At 43.2% G+C, this 17,199-nt stretch overlaps 1 protein-coding gene across 9 annotated transcripts in view; it reads right to left on the bottom strand.

Annotated features, from left to right (window-relative positions):
* The window catches only part of LOC307219871 (uncharacterized protein), a 418,411-nt gene that overhangs the window by 112,366 nt on the left and 288,846 nt on the right, over window positions 1-17,199 (bottom strand). For 2 of the 9 annotated variants that reach the window (XR_013840613.1, XR_013840614.1), the window contains exon 1: window positions 4,912-4,982. The exons of 6 other annotated variants lie outside the window; for them this stretch is intronic. The gene's annotated coding sequence lies outside the window, so the exon portion shown is untranslated. Of the gene's footprint in view, window positions 1-4,911; window positions 4,983-10,606; window positions 10,905-17,199 lie in introns of those variants that run through there. One more of the 9 variants, XR_013840606.1, reaches the window with a different exon arrangement.

Raw genomic sequence — 17,199 nt, 5'->3', positions numbered from 1 at the left:
CATTTTCTGCCTTGAAATTTATATGTTGCCGGCATAAATAGGGATGGCGAAGAAACTCAATTCCATTTTCATTTAGACCCACCTAATTTGCACTCTGAAATCATATGCAAGCCAAAACATAGCAATCCTCCAAAATTCTCACTTCTCTGAATTTTGCAATGCTATCCTTAAGCCAGGTAATGTGTACAAAAATGCATATACTAGGGTAAAGTGTGCATTGAAATGCATATATTAGAATTTATTTATTTATTTAAATCTATTTTTGCAAGTCAATCTTCCAGTAGACAAGTTGGTATGGCCTAACCCTAAGGCAAAATTGCATGCAAACATGTGCTTACTAGGAGAAATTCTCATTAAAGTGCTGATGAATTTTCAGGAGAACTTAACGAAAAAAGAATAACAAACCCACTTGAAAAAATAGAAACCGAGGGGGACCAAAACCAATAGATTCAACCAATCCCAAAATGTAAATAGGGGGACCTTTTTTGCTCATGCTTGCCTTTCCTTCTTTCCTTAGGGTTAAGCCATACCAGTGATGGGAGAATAGGTATTTTTAAAGTGATCATTCTAGGGACTCAGCTAGATGGGTGGAGAAAAAGTGTTTTATATGCATTGTATATGCATGGTAACACTGTGACCCCAGATGGCGTTCCATTTTTGCCAACGCAATTCCTCATACAAAGTTTAAAACGCATTTAACTGAAATGCTTCTTTGATGTGCCTAGATGCAGCCTAGGTTGCACTTACATACTGGCAAAAAGCTCCACCTATGCAGTGATGTTGGAAGAATGCAAACCACCATCCGCACCATTGAAAGGTGGGTGGTGGTGTTGGGTGGATTGCAAAAGCAGCTGAAGCAAGGGGTGGATCTACTAGGAAACTAATGAAGCTTAAGCTTCAGGCCCCCTGATCCCGGAGGTGCCCCATAAGTGACTTTAGTCCACATTACTTTAAAAAAAAAACATGTCTAGCAGATGCAACTTGAGTTGCATGACTCAAATTTATTAATTTTGTTGTTGTATGCATTTCAACAACCCCAAAGCTTGAGAGTCAGTAGCTTAGATGTTGCAAAGGTTGTTGTAAACAACCCCATAGAAGAAGATAACAGTAGTTACTGAGACCTTGTTGCTGGTTGTGAAGGGGTTCTTATAATAGCTCAAGCTTCAGGGGCCCCAAAATGTAGGTCCACCACTGGCTGAAGCTGTTGTGCAGCAGCTAGTGCCAGTCTATAGAACAGGCCCTGCTGTACACCCCATGTTAATATGCCGGAGGAGAAAACTATGATTGACAGGGAGGGACATGTTGCCTATTCCTGCCCTGCAGTCTGCTATATGTATAGATTAGAAGGGTTAATGTGCTTCAGTCACCGATGCCATTGTAAAAGTTCCTCTTGGGCAAATTTCAAATGCAGAAGTTTGGGAAGCCATTAACACAGCTGCGTTCGCCTTGTGCCAGTGCAAACAGCCCTCCCTTTTTATATTCTGCTGGCAGTTGTGTGAATTGTCAGGCAGCGGTGTGCTTGACCACATACAGTCATTTCCATTCTCATTTTAATTGCCTTTTAAGGAGCGCTGAGGAGGTCCAAATAAATATAACGAGCTTCATCAGCCACCTGTGAAATCTCCCACGGCAGCCACACAGAAATATCAAGACGTTGGGAAAAAAATTAATAATAATAAGCATGTACAAGAAGAGCAAATCACAATTCCACCTGTGGAAGTAAACAGGAGGATTTGAGAAGGGCCTAAGAGAGCATCAAGGAGGTGGCGGGAGGGGGGGGAGAACAGGTCCCTGTTGCTGTGAGCATGGAACTAAATCCTTTATTGAGAGGAAAGCAAAAGGTGAATCACGTGGCTGCCTCATTCTGCAGGAGAGAGAATTTTGCAATTGCTCCAGAAAATCTATGAGGGATGCTGTCTGGTGAAAGGTTCCAATGCACATTTTACTCCTCGGCCAGTTCACGTCGTTCACATTTCTTTGCCCTCTGGGTGACTGTCCAAGAGCTATTCCCTGCCTGTTTCATCCCAACAAGCTTCTTTCACTCTTTCATAAGGCTCAGGGGGTGGTTTAATGACGCTGTGCAGTGGTTTCCTTCAGTCATTTCATGTGCTGCCCCTTTGTTTTCAACAGGCCTTCTTGCCAGGCCTGGATCCAGGCTTGAGGGGCACCTGGCAGTCCCTCAACATCATTATCCCTCAGTATAACTTTATTAGTGGTGAACTGTGGGCACCACCAGCCCTTGTGATCTGTGGTGAGCGGATGCCTGCTACCCACAGCATTCCCATACAGCGTCACTCCGTGGTAGGGATGGAATTCAGTTCAGTTTGCATTCAAAAGTATTATTGTTTCAGAAACAATATGAGAACCGAAGCCAGTGGAGACTGGTCCGTTAGGGCAACCAGGGCTTAGACCTACCAAGTGAAATCCTCAGCAATTTATTTCTAAGTTTTCCCCAAATTCCCAAAGCCACACTTTTTCTGTTTCTTCTGTAATCCATTTCAAAGTAGAGAGCGTCTTGGATACTTTTCTGCCAAACATCTGTCAGGGAGAAATTGCTGACAAAACTGTGCACGAATCTGTATATTAGTAAAAACTGTAATACAAAAAAAAAAAAATGGAAGATATATACACCAAAATTCTGAAGAATTTTCATGAGGATTATCATTATCATTATCATTATCATTATCATTATTATATTTTAAAGAAAACGGATTCACAAATAGCTGCAGATAGGTAACAGAATTTGAGATTGGAAAAATGAGACAGTTCCATTCATTGGGCATTGCGGAAAATTTACAGTCATACGTGACTTGCCTATGATGTTGTTGTTGCTGCTGCTATAGGCAAGACAAAGCCCAGGGTATCTGGGCCTAGTTCTCAGAGCAAGTGTTGGCACTACTGAGGCCTGCCAGAAACCTGAGGCCCCAAGGAGGCTGGATCCTGCTTCCTGCAATGATATTTGTTACGTCCACACATTGTGGAGAACGTAATATTCCTGGATTCTAAACTACGATAAACCCTAGATCTCACTACTTTCAGAATAACAGTTCTCGTAGAAGTGAAAATAATGGGGGGGGGGGATCACATTGCAGTGACTTTATCATGTCATAAACGGATGTGAGAATTTGAGCTGAATTTTACAGGGATTTCACTATGAGCTATTTTAAAATTGTTCTCCTGGTGGAATAAAATATTCTGGATCAGCCAGTCGTTTGGACCAGAGTGTGGCAATGGCATGGGAAAACAATGCAATCAGAACAACATGGGCCAGATGTTTTCATGTTCCTTACAGTATGCAGTTCTGAGCTACGGTCCTATGTGTGCCTCATGTACCTGTTGTTTGCGGGAGGGGAGCAAGGAGAGAAAATGACTAAAGGTGACTTAGAAGCAAATATATATTCCTTTGCATCCACAGACAGCCCTCCTGACTGAAGTTTGATTGTGGTGTGGGTGTGGAGGGGCAAAGAGGCTAACCATCCTCATGAATGGCTTTGAAGGAAATGAAAGTGAAATATGAGGGCAAGTGTAACATATGAAACCACTTTTAACACTTAAAAACGACAAGATTTCAAGTTGATGGTGTCTCTTTAAAAGCACTTCGTATACCAGCATGGCAGAGGTTGCTGCAATAAAAGTGACGTCTTCTGTGCGCTTTGCATATATGTTCCAAACTCTTGTGGGCTAAAAAACAACAACCCACACACAAACACACAAGAGGAGGTAAGTGGTCCTTTAGCACTTATTATCCTGCCAACAAAGTATCACTTACTGTGTGGTGTATTCATGCAAACAGCCCTAGGTGTTTTCCTAGCACTTGTCTCATCGCCATCCTCTGTTGAGAAAGCAAAACAGAGGACAGGGCGGCCCAAGAGATTTGTTACTTGTGGTGAAGGACAAGAGGGCTGTCCAGCCACTTCCACATGCAGGCAGTGCCGGATTTATGTACAGTGGTGCCCCGCAAGACGAATGCCTCGCAAGACGGAAAACTCGCTAGACGAAAGAGTTTTCCGTTTTGGAGGTGCTTCACAAAATGAATTTCCTATGGGCTTGCTTCGCAAGACGAAAATGTCTTGCGAGTTCCTGCGGGTTTTTTTCCCCTCCCCCCCCTTTTCTAAGCCGCTAAGCCGCTTATCCGCTAAACCGCTAAAAGCCGCTAAACCGCTAATAGCGCTAATCAGATAAGCCGTCAATGGGCTTGCTTCGCAAGACGAAAATACCGCTAGACGAAGAGAATCGCGGAACGGATTATTTTCGTCTTGTGAGGCACCACTGTATAGGCTAAGATGTCTGAAGCCTAGGGCCTATAAATCTATGGGGCCTCGCCAGCCCTCCCGCTCCCCAGTTGGCAGTCTCCCTTCTCCCAAAATTGCAAACCCAAGACTTCATGTGAGGGCAGAGCGACTTAGGCCTCTAAATCTAGGGGCGCCTCGCCAGCCTGCCCGCTCCCCAGTGCCGCAGTCTCCCCTCTCCCAAAATTGTAAACCCAAGACTTCATGCAAGGACAGGGCAACTCCAGCTATGTCTCTACCTTCAGGTGGGAGATGGGTGGGCATCACTGGGGGGGGGGGTGTCAAGGACTTCCAGGCCAAATTGAGACCCATGTGAGGCTGAATTTGGCCTGTGGGCTAGAGATTCCTCACCCTATCCTATGTAGTTTGTACCCTCATGCATCTGACTGCATGCAAAGGAGCTAAAAGTGTTAGGGAGGCAGATTGGGCAAGCAAACAACTTCTAATTTTATGTAGCATTTTCTATGATCTATCTGTCATGGATGCTTTTCTTGAGATTCCTGCATTTCAGGGGGTTGGACTAGATGACTCTCAGGATCTCTCCCAACTCTAAAATTCTATGATTCTATGATTTTACCAAAATGCTTTTTATAAAAATAAAATAAGTAAAATAATTAGGTACCTCTCCAATTCATCCTCCATCGCTGGTTGGACATTTGTGGTTTGTTATTTGAAGGAAAGGTACTTTTCACATACAAATATAACAGAACTATGTATGGAGATTAAATTATTGACACAGTCCTAAGCATGCTTACATGAAAGTTAACTCTCTCAAATACAATATGTCTTACTTAACAGAAAATATGTTTAGGATGGTCACCTTCATTCAATATACAGTTATTTTTTTCTTTTGGAAATTGAATATCCATTTATCCCTTTAAGAAGAGATGATTTTAAAAAAATATCCACAAAACTATGAATGCTCAAATGAGTATGTGCTTTTGAGAATCTTGTCAATTAAACAAAATTAAACATTCAAATCAACAACAAAACATCCTTTTAATTCTCTTTGGTTCACTGATTTTATTTTATTTTTAGAAAAATAGACATCAGGCCTCCAAGTCTCCATGAAAACCAATGTGGAGAGACCACTAAGTAAAGTAAAAAAAAAAAAAAATCACCAACAAGGAAAGAAGAGAATTCACATGGTTCCCGTTGCTAAGGAAACCATCATTTGTGCATGTTCCTTATTCCAACTTTGGCTCTCAGAGAGTGTCAATCATGTTAGGGCTTCAGGAGAAAGAAAGAGACAGAGAAAAGAGTAGATAAATGTATAGGTACAAATAGCATATGTGTGCATGCTGTGTAACTCAGCACAGCAAATTAAATATTGAAAATAATTCAACAATGGTGCCATGTCAGTGTATAGCATAATTCTTTTAATGGTGAGATGTATCATTAAGAACGACTCCAGACAGGGATGTGAGACATTGTAGATGTGCTACTTTCTCTGTTGTGGGACAATATCTACTGTTCACCCAACTGTTTAACACATTTCAGATCTTGACATAAGTATCTTAAACTGATAATGATGATTTGTGTGTGTGTGCACGCGCACATGCGCGCGCGCACACACACACACACAATGAAACAAGCCACGTTTGAACCTTTTATCCCTGGTGCATGTGACTAAAGGCTAGCTTCTGAATAGATTCCAGATAGAGGGAGAAACAGGAGTCGTTCATGGCTTCCAGTGGCTTCCAGCATGAGTTGTGGTAGCATGAAAAGCAACTCAGAGGCTTGTAATCAGGCTGCACTTGTGCCATGATGCAATTTGCATGAACGTGTACCAGGGCTGACCTACCCATGGAGGGGGCTGAGGTAGCCGCCTCGGGTGGCAGAACCCTGGGGAAGAGCCCCTGCGGGCACCTTGCCTACTCTACCACCTTCGCTGCTGGTGGAGAAGCGGAGGCAGCTGCTTCCGTGAGAACCTATGAGATCTTGTGTGATCCACAAGTTCTTGGCAAAGTCTCACAAGATCTCATGCACGCTGTGATATGTAATGATAGTTGTATTGATGAATTGCCTTCTATGTATAAGTCCCAATGTGGTTTACAGACATAGCCTTTAAAATGTTTTCCAAAACAGTACAACTGGGAGGGAAGGTTTTAAAACACAAATCGAACAGCTAAGGCAGAAAACTTTTCATTTAGCCTTTTTGTATAGCCCACTCCCCTGCCTGGATGACATGTCTGTTCAAAATGTTGCCTCACATAGGGGCACTTGGGAAGCGTGAACATAGACAATGGAGCAATCAGTCTCATTTTGCAATATTGCAGTTCACATAGTTTTATTGAATACTTAGCAAACCTAGCCACCTGGTGAGGTAAGGTGGGTGGCAATCAAACAAAAGAGGGGCGCTTTCTCAGTGGTGGCACCCAGTTGTGGAATACTCTCCTAGGGAGGTTAGGCTGATGCCTGCTTCCAAATATTTCTGGCAACAGGCAAATTCTTTTTTCTTATTCTTTTTGCCTTTTAAATAATTTGAAACTTGGAGGAAATTAGTTATGCTGCTTTTAGCTGCTGTTTTTCTGTTCTTAGGGTTGTTGTTGTTTTTAAAAAATATTGTTTGCTTTTTATTAATCACATTCTGTTTTTAAGTATTTATAAAGCTATCCCCAAACGCAGGGGCCCTTTAAATGGGCAATCTGAAAAGCATCTATTTAACTATTTATGCATTCTTATTTACTTAAACCGATGAGATAGTTGTTCCTTAGCAGGTGACATATAAGATCAGGATTAAGACCAAACTCATTTTCATGGGCTTTGTGGGACCTGAATAATGTTAGTGATCAGTGCCCTGGGATGTTCGTTTGGACAGAATTGGATCATAGGTAGGAAAACTATACCTTCCCAAAACTGCAACACCCAGAAGTGGACGCAATGATCCCATGAGCCTGACCCACCACGGTGATCAGTAGTCAACTGGAAGTCTTAAGGTCAAGGAACACAAATGAGAATATTCAGCCCTAGGTTAGCTTAAATGAAAGGCAGTAGGGTCAGCTGAGAACTGATTTGTGACACCATACTGCCCTAGAACCATAACTCATAATCTGGACAATGAGATTTTGTTTTGGAACCATAATTCATAATCTGGACAATGACAATGAGACTCTCTCTCTCTCTCTCTCTCTCTCTCCCCCCCCCCCCGTGTGTGTGTGTGTGTGTGTGTGTGTGTGTATTCCCCACAATTTTGATTGCACTTTGAATAAGCTGCAATTTAGTAGTCATGTTGTTGTTGCTAATGAATTTATAATCCACATTTATGTAAAAAACAGCAAGATGGAGTACAACACATGAATATAAAATCAACAAAAGTAATCCTTTAAAACATCACCAGCAACCAAAATGGGGAGACAAAAAATTTAGGTGGACAGACTTAGCATATAGATTTCATTTACCGTATTTCCTATGGCTCACTAAAGCATTCTGCTTTGGGAGAAAAGCTGCAAATATTTGCCAAGGTTTTGGATTCTTGTTTATTTCAGTGGCTTATTTGTCAGCAAATCCAAGCTCTCTTTAAAGAGATGAATTAAATAAGTGATGTGTGCATATGCCACACACATATTTTAGGCGCCTTTTACAAGGAGTCCTGTTTTATAAGCCACTATTAATAAAAGAAATATTTTGAAGAGGAAACTAACAAAGATTGCTTCCTTCCCACCCCCCTTTTGCCTCTTTGTGTGTTCTGCTTTTCTTTTTGTTTTGGTAATGCAGGGACTGCAGAGAACTGACCCTTAAAGTTATAATGTCAGATTGGTAATAAACTGACATCCAGGGGAAAAAAGAAACCCACAAACCCGTTACTTCATTCTACCTTTTTGTGTTTTATCCTGTAATTAGACCTGCCACCATCAGGGACAATCTCCGTTATTAACAGCATCTCCCTCATGTCAGCAAGAGGACCAAAAGTATCTAAGTGAAAACATTCCCCTTAAGTACCAGGCTAAGATATGGACAGAAACTGGCATTCATACAAGCCATTTCCCCCCTTTTATTAACCTTCCTGTCATTAGGGACCTTCACTCTTGTCTATACAATTCTTGCTTCAACCTCTTTTAGTTTTCTGCTATATTGCCATTGGGGACCAGCCTTAAAGTTTTGTTACAAACTTTCCCTTTGACATTACAATTCAGGCCTATCTAGACCAGTAAAAAGGCCCTGTAGAAGGATTCAAATATGTAAACTAAAGAACAGTAGTCCACTGAATCACATTCTCAGACAGATTGACTGGAACCAAGTTAATACTGTATTTAGAAAAGGTGATCATGAAGGTTCTATGGGGTGTATGAAGTGTTACGGGAGGTGTAGCACCTCTGGTGGGAGACACACCATGCTCCTTCTGGGGTAGTTCATCCAACTTTTGGTCGCCACTCTGCACTTCGCTGTCACCTGTGGCTCTTAGAAGCTGTTAGCCTGCAACAGCAGTCACGGCTTCAACTGGCTGGCTAAACTAGGCGAGGGTAGCCTATGGGTCTCCAAGCCTCGGTGCATTACAGATTTCCCCTTCATGCAAAGACGGAGTCAGGATTGAGCAGACAAGAGAAATAGTGGGTCCAACAGTCAAGAAGATGGTTACTGCACATGCTGTAGAAGGAAGTGAGGGGTAGATGAGGCTCATCAACCTGGGAAGGTAGCCCATCCAGGGGAAGAAAAACTCTGATCTTAAACCTCTGCTGCCTTGTGGGACATCTTCAGGAGAAGAATGCCTATGGAGTAAACCCTACACAAATCTGCAGTGGAGTCCCTAAGAGGACTGGATGGCGTCTTGTACGCCTCCTTCTGGCAACCCCTGCATCCAAACTGGTGCCACATGTGCTGCTCTGCTTTCCTTTGATATCATCAGTGAGGCTGAGAAGGGGGTCTTGTCATCTAGACAGCCCAAGACCTTCATACACACTGCCCAGGCTTACGCCCTGAAGAGGTCATTTTAGTGCTGCTAATGCAGCAAAAACAATGCAGGAGACAGCAATTAAGGGTTCCTGGTATCTGCAGCCACAGCAGGCACTGTGATTCTCCAGCGGTTTGACTTCACCCCTGGAGGCACACTCCATTGTCTTCATAAGCAGCTAGAATTTATACTTGGCACAATGCCCCTGCATAAGGAGGGAAAGGATCTTGTTTGGTGCTATACCATGCTCAAGTGGGTGTGTAAGCCACCCCTGCCATATTCTCCAGGTCTGGGCTGGAGAATGGGTAGTGAGGGTTGTGCTAAGTCTCAGAAAGCTGCAAAAAGTCTCACTGCTTTCCAAGCACCTCCAAGTCTCAATATACAGCTGGAGTCTTCATCTCCTCTTCAGGCTCAGGAGAAAAGACTTGTGAATGACTTTAATCCATCTTTATCACAGAGTTTTCCTTACTGCTGAGCTGAAATCAACAGTGCGTTTTCTCAGCATTTCTGTTCCTCATGACTGTGTCCCTTCCCTGGGGTGATTTTCTGAACCCTTGTGAAGAGGGTGTGAAACTGGGGGGTGGGGGAGGGAGGGAGGGAGAGGGAGAGGGAGGGAGAGAGAGAGAGAGAGAGAGAGAGAGAGAGAGAGAGAGAGAAATTCAGGAGAAAGAGGAAGCATTGTCCTTGATGTGGCAATAGGGCTGATTCTACATTACTTAGATTCCATTATGTTCATGGAGGCTAAGGCTGTCAATAGCAGCCAGTCCTGATGACTGCGTATTACCTCCACTGTTGGAGACAGTATGCTTTTGGAGACTTGTTGCTAGGAATTGCAAGTGGGGAAAATGTTGTTGCCCTCAGGTCCTGCTTGTGAGCTTTCCATAGGCATCCGGTTGATCCTAGGAGGACACTTTTTATGTCCTTAGTTGATTAATTACGATACACATCCAAATGTACATCCTGTTGAAAGTAAAGCAGTGCTGTTGAACACCTGAATGCAGATGCTGTCCCTGTGCATAGCTTTACTTGTAATGAATGTATTTTCAGATATGAATCCGAATGTCAATCCACAACTCCATCCCAGTCCACCCCCTCCCACTTTGTATAACCATGTGTGTCTAATGCTGCGTCAGGTCTTGCTATGGAGCACTGGCAGGCAATGAAACTGCTAGCACAACACAGCAGGACACAGTGTTGGTCCAGTTGTCTGCATTCCCCTTTCCCATCCCCTTTCAAAGTGAGGGCAAAAGAAGGGTTTCATGTGCCTCTACTGATACTCACCACATAGGAAAATCTGATTGGCTAAAGGATACTATGCTGTCATCATATGTGATTCTTGATTGGATGGGAGGATCACACAGTGAAGACGCTCAAATTTAAAAAAAATAGCAGAGGAGCAGCAGCAATAGTCAGCAAAAATGTCTGCAAACATGTATGGGGGGGGCGGAAATGCTCAAAAGAGTCGGCATCAGTCTGTCTCAAGAGATCATGGAAGAGTGTGCCATGCGGGGTAAAGACAAGCCATTGGAGAGTTAAAGTGTCTGCTAAGGCTGTAGAGACCAATAGGGGAGAGAGATGTTTTATTGCAGCTGGGGCAGATGAAGGTGTCCAGTTTTGCTGTTACAGATGCACCATGGCGTTTCTTCTCCCTGAGCACCTCCCAGCAGTCATTTCTCCTCTGGTCACTGCTGTGGATCCATGACCTGACTATCTGTCTCCAGGCACTGTGGTCAAAAGAGTAGGAGGCACATTTCTTTTTTGGCAAAACCTTTCACATCCCCCCACAAATGGCAACTTTCACATGACAGGTCAAAGCTCATGAAAGTTCTGGTTTCTTACTGAGTTATCTCCCTATACAAGTATGATTTAAAATGCTTCTTATTCTTCAGATATGCAGTTGGAGGTACTTTTTGGGGTGTGTTAGTCTTTGGGCCCATCACTTCGCTTTATAGCTTTTTTTAAAAAAAAAGCCAAGATGAAAGGAGCTCTAGCTCCCGGCTGTTCCCTTTGCTTTTCTCCATGTGTGCTAAAATAATGCATGCAAAAAAGAACGGGCACAAGCTTTGGCACTAGAGAAACTATGTTACTGAAGGCCCAAGACAGATCTTGACACACGTCACCTTTTAAAAAAATAAACAAATATGCACACACAACAGCGGCAGTTGGTACCTGCTTTGCCCAGAATTATCTAGGACCAATTGCATCACCGGCATTGCTCAGGTTGCTCTGACTATTATTATTATTATTATTATTATTATTATTATTATTATCATTATCATTGTCATTATTATTATCATGATCATTATTTTGATTTATACACTGCCTTTTTCCCTGCCAAAACGCAAGACTATTTACAGGTAAAAATGAGAACCATTAAAACATATGGGGGGGACGACAATAATTAAAAACAACACAGCAGCAGCCCTTCATTAAAAGCAGTCAGCTCCCCAAAGCCTGTTGAAACAAAAAAGTCTTCCCCTGCTGGTGGAAGGACAACAAGGAGGGAGGCAATCTGAATAGTTTTGCCTTTGCCTCATTTCTGGGCTGTGCCATCTCTTAGGCTACTTATACAGAACTAAACCTTACTGGCAGGAAGGTGCCAGTGGAATATGATTCATTGTGGAAGGAGTAAAGGAAAGGAATCGTTATTCCAAGGAGATGAAGTGTTCACCAGAGGAAGCAGTAGTGGTAGGTAGCCACTTACAGGATTTAATAATGTATAGTTTTATTAGCACTGGTGGTATATCATTGTGTATGCCGTGCTATCTCCTTACCAGTCTGGTAGCACATGGTTGCCTTTGCATACAACAGGAACGGAAAACTACAGTGAGAGCTGGGATTTACTATCAGCCAGCATTATAGCTGCATTTCATGACTCCCATGAAGAAAGTGGTCATTGGGAGAGTTGGCTGTGATTTGTCACATAGTCAGCTCCAGGTTTAAGGGATCTATTGGCAAAGTGTCCTCTGACGGGCCTTGCAGGAATGATCGCTGGGTCTGGAGCACACTCCCCACCCGCAGGCAGCCTCAGCCTGCCTGCATGCGTGACCTTGGGGTGTGGGGCACACTCCCCCTCACAGACAAAGCCACAGCTGTCTGAACATCGTGCCCTTTGTCTAACCTTTTGTGGTCTCAGTAGTCTGCGGTGTCCTGCCTGTGACCTTTGTCTGAGACCTTTGTCTCCTTCGTCATACACTGTGCAAGGGGAAAATGATGCGGTGGAAACAGGTGTCAAAATAACTTTGTGCCACCCCACGGTCTTGGGACTGGAAGATGTGTAAAGGTCACATCCCAAAATATATCTGCCTGGGTTTGCATATTGTGTCAATAAAAGGAGCCTCCACAGAGCTGGCTGGTAGCTTGCTTGCAGTTCCCCTGTGCGCAGCTCACCTGCATTATCAACTCCTGCCATGTCCTTCACTTCAGGGCCCCTGGCATAGGTACCTAGTAATGTCGATAGTGGTGGGCATCAGAAGCATATAACAGCAGTCCAATAGAGCCTCAACTGTATTTATTTATTTATTTACAAATGTCCCTGTTGGAGTGCCACTAAAAGACATTGTGGGAAGTAAAAGTTCTGAAGTAGCAAGTAAATAACAGCATCAGGTTCATTCTCAAAAATAATATGGAACAAAAGGCTTGGGGGGCAGGCCTGAAAGAGCCATACAACCCAAGGCCCCTGTAGGTGCCTGGGAGCTACCACTTAAATTTCTCAAAGTGGCCCTTTTGATAGCTACAAATTGGGAATAAGCTATTTGTCGTTTACTCAGTGAACAAAGGATAGACGGCCTGCTATGTAAGTATATTTGGTTTGAGAGACACCATGCTCAAATAAAATGACTCAACGACTCAAGCAGGCTTTGTGAAAGCATTATACAGTATCTGTGCCAAGGTAAAAGTAATGAGATTTAAATTAACTATAAAATAATTTGAGCTGAACAACAAGGGAAAACAAACTCCTAATAGCATGTGGAATAGTTTGCCAGGAAAAGTGGTGTTAGCATCATTATATTAAGCCATAAAAAGAATGGTCTAGACAAAGCAGAGTAGATTATACTGTTAGGGGCCGAACCTACATTAGCTGTTTAGGGGAGGAAATGGATTAGATGACCTAATAAAGCATTTCTACAGTCTAATGATGATGATAAACTAAGTCAATACCTCTAGGGGATTTTCCTCCTCACAAACCCTGAGGAGAAGGTAATATGGCCAAATTAATTCTTCATATAATTCAAGTGAGTTACATCAATACTGAAGTGGACCTGAGGTCTTTAGCATCAAAATAAGTCTTGGAGGGGGGAAACACCCAACGCCTTTTTCTTTTTCAATAATTTTCCAGACATGCTATAATAATTGTAGACTGCTTAGGCAGAGTTTATTTAGTTAATCACTGCAGTGCTTAGTCACTTCTGTACAATGCCTGGCCCATGCATTTTCCAGTGTGGTGACCAGCTTAGTACCCAAGAGTATTGTGGCATCCCCTTGCAGACAATAGAGCCCTGGGTGGTATCCCTTTCAGTTCCCTAAGCCAATTGTTCCATATTAGTTTTGAGAATGAACATGAGGTTATATACTTTACACTTTAGAACTGAGAAGTAAGTCATGAGGGAGGGAGGAGACACAAAGGCATCTCATTCCTGAACCTCATCCCACTCAAGCAGTCCTATTGGGGTTTCTGATTGCCTCAGAGATATTCCAGTTCCTCTCCCTGATCCCCCCCTGCACTGCTGAAAAACGTAAATCTTGGGCAGAAAAACCCAAGATGGAGCCGCTTTTGCATCCAAAGCCCTACCTGCTCACACCAGCCAGGGCACTGTTATAGTCATTGCATTTCTCTTCCATTTACACTTCTCACGACATTTCAGAATTTAATCCGTCATTGCTACTTTTTGTACTTCCCTTCCTCATAACTGGGTCTCTCTGTTTCTGAGCCATTAAGTCGCTTCCCTTTGCAAATCTTTCCATCAGGGAAAAAAAAAATCCTTTTCTGTTTAGCTTACGGTTTGAAAAGGAATTTGAGCATTTCTTTCCTAAGTTTTATTTTACATAAAAGGTATATTATAAAATGAAAAGCAAGTTGGGAGGTGGGGAGGGAATGATGCGTTGTATGATGTGGTCCGCAAATGGAACAAAGGGGTATTTTTAATTCATGCAGTAAATAGAAAATAAAGAGACTGCCTTAGTTTACTATATGTCAACAAAACTGCAGCTTTAACCGGAGAATAAAAGGAACTCAATAACTCTATGGTGAGTTAAAGAGTTTAGCAGGAAATCAACAAATATGGGGGGGGGGCATTTATATTTGCCACTTCCTTGCAATTGGGGGTTTTCAGTGGAAGGGCTACTGTTTAGGGCTTTAAGAAGACAAGATATCACCCAGCTGCTGTGCCTTCTGGTTTGGTTTCCTTCCAATGAGATGTGGCCAAGGTGGCTTGTATATGTACCCTCACTGTGTAATTATGTTTTTATATACTTTTTTAAAAAATCACAATCTTCTCACTGCACTTTTGATTGCTGTTAACACTATTTTTATCCTATTTTTCAAACAGGTCTCAGAGACTCAAATCAGTTGAGAGAGAGAGAGAGAGAGAGAGAGAGAGAGAGGGGCAGGCAGAGGCAGAGAGAGACAGAAAGAGAAGTCCAGACACCAGACATCAGGCTTACCAATTAAAAAGACAAGACATGCAGGGAAATGGTGGTGGTGAGGCCGTTTATATTTTGTTCTGGCGAGGGGTGTAAGAAGGCATCACTTTCCATTCTGCCCTCTATTCATCACATGCAGCTTTGCTTTCGTTCCACTGCAGTTCATCTTCTACCAAATTCCATGGTCATTACATTATTACACCCTGTTAATTTAAATGCAAAGGAAATGCAATGCAAGTGGGGGATTCACCATACTGGATGACACAAGGGAGTCCCTCAGCCTAGCTCCGTGGAGCTCCTGACAGCGCCTGCTCAATGCATGAGTAGGTAGAAGCTGCTGTCGCCATATATCCTCAAATGGGGCATATCACTTCCTCTTTTCCATCGCTGTGGCACATTCATCATTCAGAATGAATTTAATTCCACCAAATACAAAATAGAATGCCGAGGATACATATAGAGAGGGGGGAGCAGGTCAAACCTGCAAGCGAACGTAGCCACCTGCTGTAGGTTTCCAAAGCAGTCCACAATGATACCTCTTGAAGGGCCTTGAAAATTAACTGGCAAATGAAGGGGTGAGTCAGCCCATTTTGCAAGCACTGGCTTATTTATTTAATACATTTTGTGTCCCATCTTTTTCCCAAGGTGTTCAAGATGGTGACCTCCTTCCATTTTCTCCTCACAACAACCACATGAGGTGGTTTAGGCAGAGAGAAGTTCATTGGACCAGAATCACCCAGCTTCATGGCCCAGTAAGAACCAAAACCTGTATACCCCCAGGTGCACTCAGCTCTGTAACCACTACAACACACTGCAGTGCCCCATTCTCCTCAGCAGCGGCGGCCAGCCATGTGGGGGGCAGGGCCAGTCAGGGCAGGACGCTCCACGGGGCCTCCAAGGAGTCTGTCTGCCTCCTCTCTCTCAGCTGCCCTACAGCTGAGGGGGAGGTGGCGGGCGGACCATCTGGGGCAGCACAGAGCCTGCTGGCGCCCAAGCCACCACGTCACTCCCAGGAGAGATGCGTGGCTCGGGCGCGCTGCAGGCCCCACGGTGAGTGCTGCCCACCATTTTATCACCCCCCTCAGTGGTGACACCCGGGTCAGACCGTGCCCACTGCCCCCCTTCCTCTGGCCCTGCTCCTCAGGCTCCCATGACTCTCATGTGCTCTGGCCACTGTTACTACAGCCAGCTTCTGTTACTTGCTTCTCATTTCCTTTTCCTTTGGCAGCAGAGGAAGCTTTGTGTCTCTTCCCATTTCACCCTACACTCTGTGGATACTGTCGTTAGGGAGCCTGCCAATTAAATAGTTCTGTTTGGCAAACTAGATTAGTTATACTTTGATCTCTTCTTTTGTTTCTTTGTCTCTTTTAGATCCAAATCAAGCTGCTTAGAAATCTCCCCCACCCTCTGCCCGTCGCCTTTTTTGGGCTATGGTTTTGCTTCCTCTTGTGATAGAGCTGGGTGTATTTGCAAGGGCAGGGGAGGAAATGGGATGAGGAAGGGGCTGGTGACCAGAACCAGAGACAGATTTGGTGGATACTGCAGAGGGGACAGGATTTTAGTTTATTTTGCTGAGGCGCAAGGGAGTAAACTGTACACTCTGCTGCCGAAGCTTCTTTCCCCATTCCTGTTGGTGTCCTTGAAAGATGCCAACCAGAAATGGAACACACATGTAATGGACTGTTGGTAAGACCTAGTACACTGCTTGGTGTTTTTAATCTAACACTGTTATTAGTGGCCCTGAAATCCTACTAAGAATAAATAATCCCAAACTTTTTAAAAGACACTTGCTATAATGTTGAACAGAATGAGCAAAAGAAAATAATTTGCATTATGAAAAACCCAGTAAATAATATATGCTGAAGAACAGTGTGCTGCTTCAGAGTCCGGAAGAATATTGCTTCGAGAAATTTTTTGTTTAAAACATTTATTGGAGACATATATTATAGTATATCATTTTCTGGCTGGGAGCCATGCAATATGTGTCTTTACAAAAAAATTACCTTGTAATATGAGACCCTCCAAGGCATAATTATATAATAAAAGTTCTTATTGGGAAAACTGGAAGTAGGCCAAACCTTGTCCAAATATAGTGAATGTCAGTGCCAAATTTATTATCCTTAGCTATTAACAGGAGAAGGCAGGTTTTGTTTACCAAGCCTAATTCTCTCCTAATTACAGCCACTATAAAATAATTACTATCCATGGGATAACAACACAAGACAGAGTGACTAACAGAAGAAACTGCAGGGGTTAGAAAACAGAGTGCAATTCTGTGTCATTTTGAACAGATTGTGTACTGCCATGAACAAATTAACGGACTTCATTAAGGAATTATATTTTAAGAGTGGCTTTGCGGTGAAGCAGTAAAGCAAT

This window comes from Podarcis cretensis (assembly GCF_951804945.1).
Source record: "Podarcis cretensis genome assembly, chromosome: 1".
Classification (NCBI taxonomy): domain Eukaryota; kingdom Metazoa; phylum Chordata; class Lepidosauria; order Squamata; family Lacertidae; genus Podarcis; species Podarcis cretensis.
Note: the sequence above shows the minus strand (reverse complement) of the source record. Positions and strands in the feature narration are given on the sequence as shown.